Source organism: Acipenser ruthenus, chromosome 15 (genome assembly GCF_902713425.1).
Source record: "Acipenser ruthenus chromosome 15, fAciRut3.2 maternal haplotype, whole genome shotgun sequence".
Classification (NCBI taxonomy): Eukaryota; Metazoa; Chordata; class Actinopteri; order Acipenseriformes; family Acipenseridae; genus Acipenser; species Acipenser ruthenus.
In genome coordinates this window covers 26,805,969-26,822,060 of record NC_081203.1, presented here as the reverse complement: position 1 = coordinate 26,822,060, position 16,092 = coordinate 26,805,969, and positions in this window count along the sequence as shown.

Genomic DNA, 16,092 nt, shown 5'->3' with positions numbered 1-16,092 from the left:
CACTTCAGCTATCACAACAACAGTTATTTGATAAAATACTGGACATTTACAATTACAGACCTGGATAAGGGCGTCTGCTAAGAAATAAATAATAATAATAATAATAATAACCTGATTTCAAAGATGTATCACAATGACACAGATAGAGACGAGTAGTACATTTATCATGCTCAGAAGTTGGGAGTGTAAAGGCATTGCTCAAGATTTAGAGGATAAAACAACCACTCTACTTTTCATTAGATTACAATTGTATATTCATTTTAATCAGAAAGATATTCAATCTCAAAGGAAAAGGCTGCATGTTATTTTGTGTTACTATTTAATTTTTTATTAAAAATAAATAAATAAAATCACCATTCATTGAAATTATTTTTTTTTTTAGACTATGGGCCCAATTAACTAGACCTTAAAATGAAGTTTAATAATCAGAAAACGGATCAAGACAGTTGTTAAAGAAGCCAACAGCAGCCTAAAAACAGCTTAAATCTTGTAAAAAATTAGTAGTATTTTTTACTTGTGTGTTTTTCATTTTATTGTTATAAAGTCAAATGGTATGCACTGTAATAGATTCTGATTCTTCTTTTCATTACTGGGTGAAGTGTAAGATTATACTGTATAGATAGAGCAGCTGAACAAGTATTACACTGCTAGCATGACATCAATGAACAGCAGCCAGACTGTTATTTTTAATGCATCTTTTATATTTCCATTCATTATATTTAAAAGGATACAGACCTATAACTGATGCAGTCTGGTATTCCTTCCAATACCACAGCTATTGAGCTCACATTTTTGGTTCACACCATCCAGATGAGGTCATGATTGATTTTAATACAACACATGCAACAGACAAATCAAGATCAATTTAATTTAAAAACAGGGAACAATGGCAAATGGCAAAAACAGCTTTACATCTTTTGTTGCAAATTATGTGTGTACACCTCATGCAATGCAGGTGGTAAAGTTGCTGTGTATGTCATATGAATGTTATTCCGTATTAGCTCAGGGAAGCAAAACAAAGATTAACTGTGTTATGTATGCAATATTTGGTTATATCCAATTAAAAAAGGGGCTTGCCCAAGATTAAATAAATCAGTGACTGAGTTGGGATTTGAACCCACAATCTCATAGCTCGCATCTCTTTGCGTTTAACACTGAACTAGAATGCCTCATATGGTTTGGCAGAAATGTCTTATAGGTTATTTACCCATTCTGAGACCCTTTGCTCAGTCTTGACTGCTTGACAAATCTAATAAAGAACTGCAAAAAAACTAATAAAGTGATATTTTTATGAACTGGTATGTGCCTGTTTAGAGGAAGGTTTAGTCATTATTTGTTTTATTCTAACACTTTTTTTTCAAAATGGTCGTGTATCACTGGTATGTTTCTCTTTTTTTTCTTAGTTGCATATCAGATTTTCAAACTGCTCTGTTAAAACATTAAAAATAGTTAGGAGAAAGGTAAGGAACGTTTACTTTCTTTACTCTCCTAAATATGTTATCAGTGTGCTTCTGGTTAAAGGTGTCTGGCAACATAATTGCATTGTTTTCTTGGTACAGTATAATGAAACCATTTTCAATACACAAAATACACATATTAATAATCGTAGCCTAATCATTATATTCATAAGGATGGCTGTGATATAAATTCTTTTATTTTATTATTATTATTATTTTTTTTTGTATGAAATGTTAAATGCTCAGAATGCTCAGATTTTAATACTTGGTTTCCGATCCTTCAGCACAGATTCGTCCTTTTTCGTGACATTTCTGTTCGCCATTGTGAAGCGTACATGTAGTTGTCATGGATTTCCTTACAGACTAGACATTAAATCCGTGGCTCTCTTTGAGTGGCACCCCATGCAACATACCTCGTTTCATCCTCTTAAAATGAGAGAAAATTCAAACAAAACCCACGATGCAGTCATATTCTATCAATATACCTTTTATATTATAGATGCATGTTTGGAAACAGTCTCTGTGCTTGTTTTTAAAATGTTTCTGCGTCTGCTTTATTTTTTTACTCTGTTAGAATCCATCTCTCCCATCTAACTAATTCTGGCCTGAAGGAATATCGTACTGTATAGACAAACAGACTTGTGTTTTTTTTTTTTTTTATGTAGATGTCTTTCAGTCACAGCGGTTGTGCCTGTTGATGGTGAAGACACTTGCAATGTTTTTTAATTATTTCAGGTAATTTCCTCTGGACTGTTCTCATTAATCAATCCAATTTGACAATCGATATGTCAACCTTCTCCTGCTAACTCTTAGCTTTCTCTTGTGCTTTCCTCTATCTCTGCCCATTAGTGGTATGTAAAGGAATCCATGATGGTCATTCCAGTCTGCAATAGGGGTACTGGAATAGAAACATGCAGAGTCAGATCTGCCTGTGGAAATGAGCCTAGTCTAGCTGCTTCGCTCAGTCCACTGCAATAAAAAAAACATATAGACATAAGGGGATTCTTTTTGTGAAGATGATAAACATACACATATCAAATTAGAAAGCAGACCATCTGCACATTCCAATCTCGCTTTTAGGTTACGTGTTTTATAACAGACATTAATCATTTAACATGATTGCTTGTTTTAGCATGCCTAAGCACTTCTAAAGGTTTACCACAGTAACTTTGCATGGTAATTTGGCAGTTATCTCATGCTTTTCCCATGGTTGTTATACATTTCCTCTCTGTGCTTTATGCTAATATGTGTCTTATCATTCTCTCACTATGCTCTATTACACTTTGTTATGCCTTCACTCTGGGAAAACATGCATAAAGGAAGTGCTACACAGAAGATTGAAATGCCATTACAGAAAAAAAACAAACAGGAATATTATAACCCTGTGCAAAAAGGGAGTTAGGAACAAACTGACTTATCATAAGATCATCTCAAATCTGACTTCCGATGAAACTAGGCATTCCTCATAAACCAGTTTTGATTACAAGAAGACAAATGGCACAGAAACTAGGAGCCCAGCCCTAATGAAGCCATTCATGATATAAATAGCAAGCTGCTGTGTAAACCTACACATTAAGAGCAGCTCAGCCTTGATACAGCCATGAGTAGGGTAACGTCTGTTTTAAAATCTAAACAAAAGGAAGTCTAAATAAATAAATAAATAAATAATTCTGGATAATACAGCTAACTTTTGAGTTATTTTAATATGCAAACTGTATACACAGACTACTCATAGATAAATAAATTATACACTATATTACAGACTGGTCAATAGCATATTACATGACCATAGTCACATGAATCATGGCACAGGAAAACCCAAGAAAAACGTCGGCCGCTCTAGGAAAACTGAAAACACTTTTTAAAATAGGAGATCTTGTAATTTATTATTGATATTTATCATGGTAAAAACTGCTTGATGAAAATATGTTTCCTCAGCCTGTTTCACAATTAATTTGGTTTTGTGGAACAGTTTATAGTTGGGAAAGGCTTTACTTAGTAATGTTGTTGCTTGTTTTTGTTCAAAATATTAGTTACTTAATGTCTCATCCACGTGGGGATTAGCTAGCTGACATAATATATCCTAGTTGAAAGTCATACAGCTAATGAGCAATAAAATGGCTATTTATCATATTGTGTGACAATGTCAAATGACATGAACATAATGTCATGCATCTCATGAGTGCTGCAGGTAGATTATCAGGTTACAGAAATGAGTCACTCAATGAGAAACCAGAATTAACTTTGCTGAAGTAATATTGCAAAGTGCACATATATCTGGGCTATGGTGAGTATGCCAATTCAGGTCTTGACATTTGTTTTTGTAAAATGCATATATAGAATAAACGCAATTAAAAAAAACAACACATTTTTTAAACTTGCACACTGTTAAAAAGAACAGTGTAAACTGATTTCTTACAATACTGACCACAAACCTCATGGGTCTGATAACACACCTATTATATACCAGCAAGAAATACAGGGAGAGCTGCTTCACTACCTAGGCAGACCAATACTCTATCATTGAGGAGAAAAGTGTAGAATAATACAATATTAAAAAAGTAAAATATAGTTACCTCTGGATTGTTTTTTCCACAATCTAAATAAACCTATAACCCGTCGAAGGTGGCTGGATGCAGACAGGCAGTTTGTTGAATTGAGGAAGCCCAGAACTGCAGCTGCTCAAAGTGAATATGCAATGTTTAGCAAAAACATGGAAGGCTCAAGTCAATATGCTGTAATTCAAACATAGGCACACACAAAAGTAAAACAAATTAGCGAAAATAAGCCAAAGGATGCTGTCCAAAATCCAGGGAGCTAGGAAACTAATATTTCAGTACAACACAATAGACACATAAATAAAAATAATTTTATTCTGTGTCGGTTGGGCCAGACTTGTATAAAATATGTATCTTTACTGAACAAACTGTTCATTTTGAGGTCTGTAAAAAGTCCTGAAAGAAGACAAATGCATTATAATACAATTTTAAATGTAATTGTGTTATGTATTTACAGCTTTAAAATAACCATAATAACTAATTTCTGGGTTAATTATTCAGTCTCTAGACTGAAATCTTGGCATGATACTATCAATACAATTTAGAAAATGTAAGCAGCAGAGAAGGCCTTTCCTATGTATCTGCAGACCCAGTGCTCTGGGTAGCACAAGCAGTGGGAGTCCAAGGATTAGACAAGCAGGGAGATGAACTGCTCCCACTTCCCCAAATAATGTGCTTCCTCCAGGGCAACCAAACTGAAAATGAGCTTGTTTTACATTGCAACAACGTTCAGTGCCCGTTTTAAAGAACGGTGTGCTGATCTTCCGCAGAATAAAATATAGTACAAGCTATTTTAAGCCCAGGGCCCATTGGTAAAAAATAGCTTTTCAAGCAGGAAAATCCATTTAACTGATGGGGGAGTTGGGTGTGGATGGGACTATTAAAGTAAACCCCCAGTGTTTGTATATGACAAAACCTCCAGCACTTCATATCTTTAGGCATGCTGCTTTTTTTAATTATTATTTTACACACTCACAGAAACCACAGCAAAAGAACAGGCCTCTACACCTCATGACCCCTTTCACACCACAGCTGGTAACAGTTACCAGACTTTGGTTGCAACTGGTGGAAAAGATGTCAAGTCAAGGTAGACCTTGCATTATTACTGTAAGTTCACGGTGATTTAGTCAGGGTGACTGCAAGTTCAGAGTGATTTAGCCAGGGTAACTGCAAGTTCAGGGTGACTATGCCAGGCCTTGTTTGTAACAGGTGAGACTCTGAATTCCCACAGCTTCCATGTTGGAACCCTCGCAAGAAGTGCCTGGAACTCAAAGAGCTGTGTATTCAATAAATACAGAGCAACATTTTCCACATCCCACAGGATTGGACTTTTGCCATTGCACAATGCGAAAAACATGTAGGCTGTAAAAATGGAATTGCTCGTAAGCATCTCAGAATGGGAATCAAACACGTTCAAAGCTGCTCGAAAAAACGTCTCTTAATTTTATTGCTTAAACGATCCCTATTAAAAAGCTGCAATAACTGGCCCTGTAGCCAGCTCTATGTACTGCATCTAGGCCCTTATCTACAGTTTCAGAAAGTGAGGCGAAATGGCAAAGTAAAATCTTTTTTCAGCATTCGTGTGGTTTTTTTCATGCCATGCTCTGCACCATTTCCCACGGTTTAACCATTGTCCTTTACTTTAGCTGCTGAGATTTTTTTTTTTAGTTTGTCCTCTTCTTTGTAAACAGAGACCCACTGCTGAGAATATTGTATGATGGTTTTCTTTGTGTAAATTCAAATACTGTGGCACTTTTCCTGGTTTCATTTTTAATATAATCCTTGTCTGCTTTACTAAATCCCTGGCCACTGAGTCATGAATATAACCTCTCCACTGTACTTCCAATACTGCTGAAACAAACATCAATAAAAAAATCTAATTAACAAGATAGACAGCAAGAGATCTGAGCCCAGCAGTCTGAAGGTTCTTCACTCAGTTATGAGGACATTGTATTTATTTATACTCTTATTACCAGGAAAACCTAGGAGATGGTGCATCTACTGAACATATGCAAAACTGGTACAACATTAAAGATATCCCTTTACTATTATTGCCCCTTAGTAGAAAACCATTGCATTGCCATTGTAATTCTATTGCTTGACAGCAAAGATCATTTATAGGTAAAATGTACTGTTAATTTCTAGTTTTTAAAATAGAGCTAATAAAGAAAAAGTGGTAGCATGTGCTCTAAGCCGAATCCTACTGAATTTGTATACCTGCACAAGTTTGTACTTGAAAGAAATAATCATTTTGTATCACCTTCATTAAAAAGAAAAAAAAGCAATCTGTGTCTGAGGGAATATACTGATAACTTTCCTAGACAGGATCCTGGGAAGTCACAGTAATAGCATTACAGTACATGTTACCATGAGACAGTGACAAAGTTAAAAATGCAATGCAATACAGAAAATACATTAAAGAAACAAAATCAAATCTCTGGCCAACAGCCAGAAATTGCAATATACTGCAATCTTCACAAATCATTTCGTAGATGTCCAATGATGTCTTTATTGTCGAGGGTAATCCAATGAAACTGGTGTCTCAGTGGGAAAAGGAAGCCAGCCCAACTCATTTGTTTAAATAAAAAAAGCCTTTCTGCCATTTCATTCTTCATATGAATAATTGCAACAAAACATATGATTGTAGGTTTTCCCTAAATAAAGACATATACATACATCAAGTGTATGCTTCTGATTAACAGCTACAAAAAACTTTAATTACACAGTGTCTGATTTATCTAAACATTGATTAACATTAGCTTACATAATACAAGGTGGCCAACTGATCTGTAATAGCATCTTCCATTACTTACATTTTGGAAAGAAATCAATACCTGGTGTCCAAATGTATCTGGCAATTGGGTAAATACATTACAAGCTCTCCACTAGAACAATGTGACCACTCTTTTTCTTGGTCTGAAGCCTACAGTGGCTGAAGTGTTTCAGATGCTGTAGTGGCTGTAGTGTTATCACATTTGTAAATTAAAGAATGTCCTTTCTCTGCACATTCTTGTTGTAAAAAGGCTTTGTCCACCAAGTATGTTTGTTTCCACCTTATTTACATATTGGCTATTCATCCTTTTTCTTTGAAAATGGATTTGCATAATGTAGAATCACTTGAGATACAGAAGACTTGCTATTTATTTATTGTTTCTATTTTTCATTGGCTATACAGTAACCAGTCTGACATGGTATATTATAAATAACATTAGTTAAATAACATTTAAAAAGCAATGACTTTCTTGAGAACGTCTTGAATACAAAACACCTGTTCCCAGTTGATTTAATGTTATTATTTAATAACACCAGGCAAACTTAATCAGTCAGTCCCATAAGCCCTTGTACTATGTATTGGCAATAGTATAATACCATCACACTGATGAGAAGCATGCCATTACTCTCTTTAGACGGGGTGGGTTGAGTATGTCGATTTTCTTGGGTCATCGTGTGCCTCTTTTACCCTGTGCAACACAGGGTAAGTCCAGTTTTAAGAATGACTATAAAACCTTAGCTTAAGATACAGACTATAACATGGAATGGCATTCCCTTGCTTGCCTGCTTTGTTTGGGTCTTGGTGGAGAAGGTCATTTGAACAAATGGAAACCTCAAAGCCCATTCTCCTTTGCCCTGGCCCTGTCATAGACTGTAAGGGAGAACATGCATTCTTCCCTGACATAAATCATATTTTGGAAGTCTCAATCTGGAGTCAATCTAAGCCTATGGTAAGATAAGGGAAGTAATTGTTTGAAGCAGATGTCCCATAAAACCACTTCTTTTCAGTTTAGGTTCTTTAAGAAGCAATATGTTATAAATGGCAGCTAAATTCTAGAGTTTTTATCTACAGTGCAAATAACAATTTCTACAGTTCTCAAATGTAAGACAAACAGCAGTTTTGATCACAGTATCTGATTATACACTATAGCCTGCATATGGTACGGTATTTGTGCAATTCGCACAATTAATTGTGTAGCTTTACTGTATTTCCTGTGTACTGATAACATGCAAGAAAACCTAATGAAGCTAATATTTAACATGAGATAACCTTCTTAAACATGCAAAAAAAAAAATTATACCTGTATGGGAAAACTACATCTTTACAATGTTCCGTTCTAGGGAAGCTTGGGAAAAAACTAAACAAGCTTGGATCAGATGTAGGCCACCTAAAATGAACAGCATTAACCACGCAATGAGTCAGACACAACTTGTATTGAAATCCAGACATTTGACACACAATTGCCCTTTAAAAAGTTACACGACAGAACAAATTACTATTCAAGTCAGTATCTCCTGGAGCACTTAGATAAATCTCTTTGTGAGAGGCATACTTGCAAACACCCAGACACTAATATGCTAATTTTTTTTAAATTATTTTTTTTATTGACTTCTGTGACTGAATATTGAAAACCTCTTTACGTTACCTCCAGCCTTAACATGATGCATAAAAAACCTATTCTGAATGATAAATGGAGCATAAATCCAGTCCGCAACCTCTGCCATGGCCTCCAGTGACTCTGTGAGTGCCGGGTACTGCCTGCAGATCCCCTTGAGCTGGACTTCTGGTTGTAGGTGTTCAAAATCCACCAGGATGCTCAGGTGGCTGACCCCCAGTAGGTTTCTCCCCTCTGTCCTCAGCCACAGGGGGCGCTGAGGTCCAGACACCAGCTCTCGTACCTCTCCACATCTCTCTCTGGCGGGTGATCTTGCCTTGCCTCGGCAGGACTCAGCAGATCCAAGTGTGACACCAAGTGTAACAGGTGTGTTCTGTTACTGTGTGGGCATCCGCTGAGAAACGAGAGAGACACAGAAGGTTTGTAGTTAAAACACCACTCAGGCGTCCAGGTTTTAGTAGGAATCACAGGGGTTGCAGGCAGTTGCAGTTATTGGTGGCTGCCACTAGGGTACCAGCAATGGTATCCCTACTATGGAAGGAAATACACGCACGTGTACATAATAATACAAAAATCCAAAACAAAACACAATGATAAAAACAGCTAAAAGGGAGGTCCCGCTTCAGGAACCTTCCCTCTGCACAAACTAAATTACATTTTTGTGGGATTATAATTCCCCTAAATTAATCCTGGTTTAAACACGCGGTGACCGTGTTGTAGCTCACCCTGGTTCCACACACAGTGGTGAGGGTTCTTCTCCTTCAGGCTTGCAGATGAAAATACCAACCAAACAAAGAACAAACGAAAAACAAAGAAACAGTATCTTTTTAAAGGCAGGTGACCAGGGTTAATTGATTACCAATTCTTCAATTGACACCTGGCCACCTGCTGCGAATTCCTTTCAGTTAACTAAATTAAACTCAACTTTTTTATTTACAAACAAAACCACCACCAAAATACATTAATTTACAGGGGCAGGCCTCAGCCCTGCCACACATGTGTATTTATGTGACTATAAAACTTAGTGGTGAAATATGAGGGCTGTTCAACTGAACAGAAATCTGGATGTACAGCTATCTCACGAGATCCCATTGACATGCCTGGCTGATTCCAAGCAATGGATAAACGTGTATGAATCAGATACCCATTTACTGATATGTGCCGATAGTAAATCCTGCCTGCTCTGACAGTCCTTTCCCACTGGACTGAAGGTAACAGAAGGGGCCGGGTTGGAATATCAGCTTCAATTCTCTCAGCCCCTGCGGCTTGCTAGGGTGACTCATCAGCTGCAAAACGCTTCTGTGTTGCAGTGGATTAGAAAAAAAAGGATAAACTATTTGCTCTTTCGCTTTTCAAAGGCCTAATTTAGTTTTGGAAAAACCGCAGTGGATCACCCAGCTTTAAAATGTTAAGAGTTGCAGACTTCTACAGATGTCTGAATTTATATAGGCGATTAAGAAAGGGGGGTTTGATTCAAGGTTTTAACCAGTTTTAACACTAGAGACCACTGCTAATGTTCTCTTACCACTTTCATGGAGCAGTTTTACTATAATAGGTATAGTATGCATCCCAATTTTCAACATATCAAATCTTAAAAAAGAGTATGTTTGGGCAATAGTAGATAGAACATGTCAATTAACTTTTCTGATGACATAAAAAATCAAAATCATAAAACCCTTACTGAGTTTTTGAGCATCTTCAAAAAGCATGAACATTTTTAAGAAAAAAAAAGAAATAGTAATAATAATAAGTGAAAAACAGAAGCCCTGTTTATGGATGAGTTGTGAATCAGTTTTGTGGATAAAACATTAGGACATGGTAGTAGATTTTTCAACATTCATTATCAACCTGAGTGATTCGAAAAGACAACTCCAGAAGAAAGGAGTCGTTATTGTATCTGTATGGAAATTGGCATGAGGCGTACACTGGGTCTGCAGCACTCATTTTAAACTATCCTTTGTTGCTTGTGATGCAAGAATGTAAAATAAGTTTAGTAGATTAGTGACTCAAGACTGGTATAGAAGTTTTGAACTAAAGAGAATGCGACACTGACTAACAATGGAGAAAGAGAATTTCCAGACCTAGAATCTTGACTAAAGGCCAATTAACTTGATCAGATGAAGGGGCACAGTAAAAGTGAAACTGTTTTCTTGAGGAAGTTGAACCAACAGCAGTCTGTATGATCTACAACTTGAATATCTGCCAGGAGAAAAAAAAAGAAACACAATGAAGTTATTTTGTTTGACTTTTATAGGATTAATTTACTGAAAATGTACTTACGTTGACTAATATTGCCAAAAAAATGTAATAAAGAAAGCACTTCCCTATTATGGTGTTATTGTTTACCTTTGATTCAAACATGATATTTTCATTCAAGCAAGAAGTGTTTCAAATATGTCTAGTACATATTAATGAAGTGCAATCGTGTATTTAACATTCATGTATTTGAGAAGTGTTTTTCTCCATTTTATCTGAGTTGAAATCTGTCTCATGTAGTTTCACCTCAGTCCCTGCTGGTCAAATGAATCAGTTGATTTAGTTCAATTGGTACCAGCTGCAGTTTGCTATAAAAGAGGCCTGGGACTGTACAAGCATGGAGACTGAGTAATCCTCATACTCTGAGGAGGGAGGTCTCTCCAGGTCAAGGTTAAGGTAAATTGAAGGGGCCAGTTTGGGGAAGCAAGCAGGCTGTCTGGTAGATAAGCATCAGCTTTTCTGAACATTTCTTTCAGTACTGATAATGCAAAACAAAACCCTTTACTTTAAGGGACACTTAGTTGATGCACTAAAAACAACAACAAACGTCGAATTACAATCTCAACTCATTTGCATATTTAAAGGTGTATTTCAACATTTCGATGATCTGAGTGTGTGTGAGTGGTGGGGGGAAGGGTATGTCTGTGTGTCAAACGTACATATTTACATGTGCATACGCTTGCTGTTGAATGTTACTGATAGCACACATTTTCTCTTTATAACTGTGCAAGCAATGAATTCCATTGTCATAAATTTTTACACAGCTATAAGTTATTACAGACACGTTAGTAAAACACTTTACTGTGACTATCTGTGTTACATATCGGTATATAAAAAAAAAAATCTGTAAGAACTGCCATGATTTTTTGTGGCCTTATTGATTTAGGAGCTGTGCCAATATCGTAAATGTTAATACATAATCCACTATAGGTTTGTATGAATACGGTTATGTCCCAGATATATATGTGTGTGTTACAGAAGTCAGGTCTATAATTATACAGCATTTACATTAAATAAATGCAGCCTGTGACCACAGTGTTTGTTTCCCTCATACTGTAGCTGCACGCTTGCATTTTTCTACCCAAGGCTGAAGACCGCAGTTTCATATTTCCCTGTCAGTCAATGGGTACCTGGCAGCTACTCATATCAAGCCTTTCCCAGCTGAAGGTGTGGTTTATTCAGCCTGTACAGTAATAATGTGTATTCATGGGATTTAGTTAAGAACCAGGAAGGGCTGGAATCATGTATGATGCACTGCCAGTAATATAAATAGGACAGCCTGCAATTTACTGTATACCAGTATTTCATATAAAACAACAACAAATAACAGTCGTGAACAAAAATACATTTCAAGAATATTGTAGAAAGTCTGGAAATAATCACAAACACATCACATAACGTGAACTGGTATGAGATTATAATCAGGCGCAGTAATCATCTTCTTTCCCCAGAAGCTCTTCCTGCCCTGCCCTTATTACAAACCATGACACCCGACCAGCCAGGACCTTCAGACAGCAGCTCTGTTGGGTGACATGAGACAACGCCTTGAATAGTTTTGAAATGACAAGCTAATGCTGGCACAATGTTATTGGTTTGGCTGTTAAATTCCCATAAAATACAGTGAGCAAGCTAGGTTTTCCAGAGATGTAGAGTCAATCTTGTTGACAGAAACTCAAAAACTGTCAGACAGGTTTTTTATTTTGTTATGGCTTATATAGAGCATACCTTCCCTTCTGAGGAAGTGTACATAGTGAAAATGTAAATTGCAAAACATGAGTTTGGTTTTATCAGTATGTTAAAATGAATGCAGTGAACAAAATTGCACACTACCATTTACAACTTAACTTAAAATTGTATGTTTTAAAACACAGTGAAATTACAGATCAGTGTTCTGTGTTTATAGGTGAAATTTTCACAGACAGACGTCTCTAGAAAAAATACAGTACTGAATATTATTAAAGATATACTGGAATACTGGTGTGTTTATGGTTGTTTTTTTTTTAATATCACTGATTTCAGCCTTGCTAAATGAATGTCTTCTCTATACAGTATCTAAAATGGATCATTAATTTTACTAACATCAGTATTAGACACTTGAACATTATTTGCTGTGCCAAAACCATGGCTTGTTAAAAGGGCACTAACTGCATAGCAACATAAAAATGAGGTAGTATTTGACACTGACTCAAAAGAATGAAACTAGTACTGCTTAGTAAATAAGGCTTTGAATATGAGCATTATACATTAGTATATTGTGTGCATGCATGTACAGTGTAGTGTACTAGATTAGAATTTGTGTTAATTTACGGACTGGGAATATGTGGTCCAGTGCTATATTGAGGCTATTTAGCTAAAGTGGATGTTTGAAACCTTATCAACACATCAGTGGTATAAGTTGAATTCTTGGGACCCATAATGAGTATGTCATAAATATGAACCCCGATTTAAAATGAGATCCTGTTCTGTAACAGAACTTTTATTTACAACCATATGCATATTACTTTGAACTGTACACCATAAAAAGCAAACCTCAAAATCCCCATCAAACACATATGGTTTAGAAACATGTTATCGTTTCCCCATTAAATCATGAATTGATTACGACAGCCTTATCAATATCGTAAAACTAAGGGTTGCTAATTATTGCTTCATTTTTACAGCACTTAGAAAATGTTTTTAAATCTGAGTCAGTTCGTGCAGAGAGGGTATTATCCCTACAAAAATGCACCAAAAAACTCTAAATCTAACGTTTTATTTTATTTTTTTAAAGCAAATATGCACCATTTACAACTATTTCAAAATTGTATCTGCCTTTTTTTAGAATCCCTGTGCCTGTTTTTTAATCACAAACAAGCTATTTGTATATTTGTATTACAAGAAAAAAATTGCTGAAAATTGCAGTTAATTCTCAGAAATACAGTAGCAATACATCTGTGTGGGCACTGCATTGCCTCTTTTGAATACCTTTGGTGGGGAAAAACCAGAATCTAGGCAGGTCCTGTACACAGTTCATTATTATTCAAAAAGGTTGCAGCTCAGATCTCAGCCTTAACAAATGATATCCAAGGACAGGAGAATGAAAACAACAGTTCCTTTTCTTTCAAGAAAAAAGAACGGCTGCAAAGTGTGCCCTGGATTAAAAAAAAATGATTGGAGGAGTAATGCATACAGAAGTTCCATTTAAGATGCTTCCAGGAACACTTAATAGGACATTTTTCTTTGTTTGGCAACCAAAGTAAGAAAGATTGCTTACGACTACAATCATGTTAACTAGAAATACCAATTGGATGTATTATTGTTCTTTTCTTCTATTTTGATCATATAAATGTATCTGAAACTGAAAATGATGTAACGTCATACAAAATCTGTATAAAACACAACCAAACCATCTCTGTCATTCTAGGAGCCCATTATCTGTCTTCTGCATTCCACAGATTCTTCAGAGGTATTGTGTAATTGGTGTACCTTCAGGGGATAGCTTTATGAGTTCATGTGTATTTTTTTTTATAAACTGATACTGTATTATAAACGTCTAGATGTCACATGATCTAAACAAAAAGCTAGAGAGATAGCTCTATTGCAAACCTCTTTCTACCATAATTTTTATTGTATTCAGATATGTTAGAGGGACAATACACTCTATCTGGGACGTGTTATTTAGATTTGTTTATGTTATTCAACTAAATAATCTAGATGCTGTCTGTTTATACATGAATATAGTTCATGTTGCAGCCTTGTACCATTTCAACAATTGGATGGCAGAAAAATGGCATGCTACTGGTCAACTATTTCAATATTGCAGATCTGTATAAAGGTCTAACAGTAACTCCACTCAAAATGACAGACCAGGAAATTCCAATATAATATCTAGTTTTCAGTATAAGAGACTGAAAGAATTTGGTTAGTTATCCTAGGGTAGTCGCTGTCTAGAAAACTCATATATTTTCCATCTAGACATCTATTTCATCTGTCAATGATAATACCCAATATAGGTAATAAATATAACACCTCCCCCTTTAAAAATGTTGTCTGTGCCCCCCCTCAGAAATGCCAGATGTTTCCAGTTGTTTTCCTTAGAACCCCTGTTTACAGGCTCCTTTGTAGATTCATTACAGGTCTAAATTGCAGGTCGACTCATTTGGTGTTGCAAGCGACCGTTCCTAGTTGCCATCTGGCAGTTTCTTACGACAGGGAATGGAAGAATGTTTTAAAGAAAACTCAGAGGTGTAGGGTGAGTTTAGAAACACATTTGTATATGCAAATTCACTTTCAGACACAGAAGAGGTATTAACAAATCAAAAGCAGTGCTGGGACTGAGTAACACAGGGCTGGGACTGAAATAAAATAGAAAGCCTGAATCAATATATAGAGATCTAAGTAAAGGGACCCTAAGAGGTGTGCACCAGCCATTTCTTCCAGAAACAAGATCTTCAATTGCATATCAACTCAATGTTTCAGGGGGAAATACATTACTGGTGCACACCCATCATTACACAAATTCTACCTTGCTCACAGACTACCCCAAAGTATTCATTTAATAAGTACATGCATAACTGTAGCATAATACAGGTGAAATCACCTTGAAAAATCATCGTTACCAGTTTGTTACCATCATAATTATCGTAAATCCTGTTTGTCACTCTCTGGGTAACATGAAGAATGACCCAGCTCTCTATATACTGCAGAACAGTTGCCTTGAGCTTTGAAAGGTTTATTAGGACGCATAAAGAGATGCAATATTAAAATGAGTTTGTGGTTTATATATTAGTTAAGCTAGTGGAAATATCTTCCAAAGGGGATGATTTTATAATGACCTTTCTGTGTTGTATTTGCACATACATAATAAGTATCCATGAAATATTAAATGTGCTTGCCTTTTAAATTTAAAAAAAATACTTTGATGATGGTCTTTTGCTCGGGTATTTTATGTATTGCTACACTGGGCAACCTTACCACAGACTGTCTGAGCAATAACTCTATGTCATAATTAAATACAAAAGGCTGTGTCTTGGGTACTAGAATGCTTGAGCAAACCCATGCAATTAAGTTATTTTTCTGAAACAGACATTAATGCAGAGTGGACAGTCCCTCGGGTTTATAATGCCAAGCAACAAAAAGGCACTGAAATTCAGTTTGAGATTTTTTTTTTTTTAAAAACAGAAACATATAGACAGAATTTTATTTCATTTTGAGTTTGAAGATTTGACTGTCTGCACTATGCTGCATTATAGCTTTGACACAATCATTACTGTGAGGGGGTGAAAATAACCTAAGTACGGTAATTTTAGCAATGCTTGATTTAATAACTGCTGCTTGCACTGTGCTAGTCAAGGTCAAATGCATTATTCTTTCTGCAAACTGCAATAAAAAGTCATGCACTTTCATTGTTTTTATACGTTCTGTTTCAATAAGATTTAAAGATTAGATTGTAAC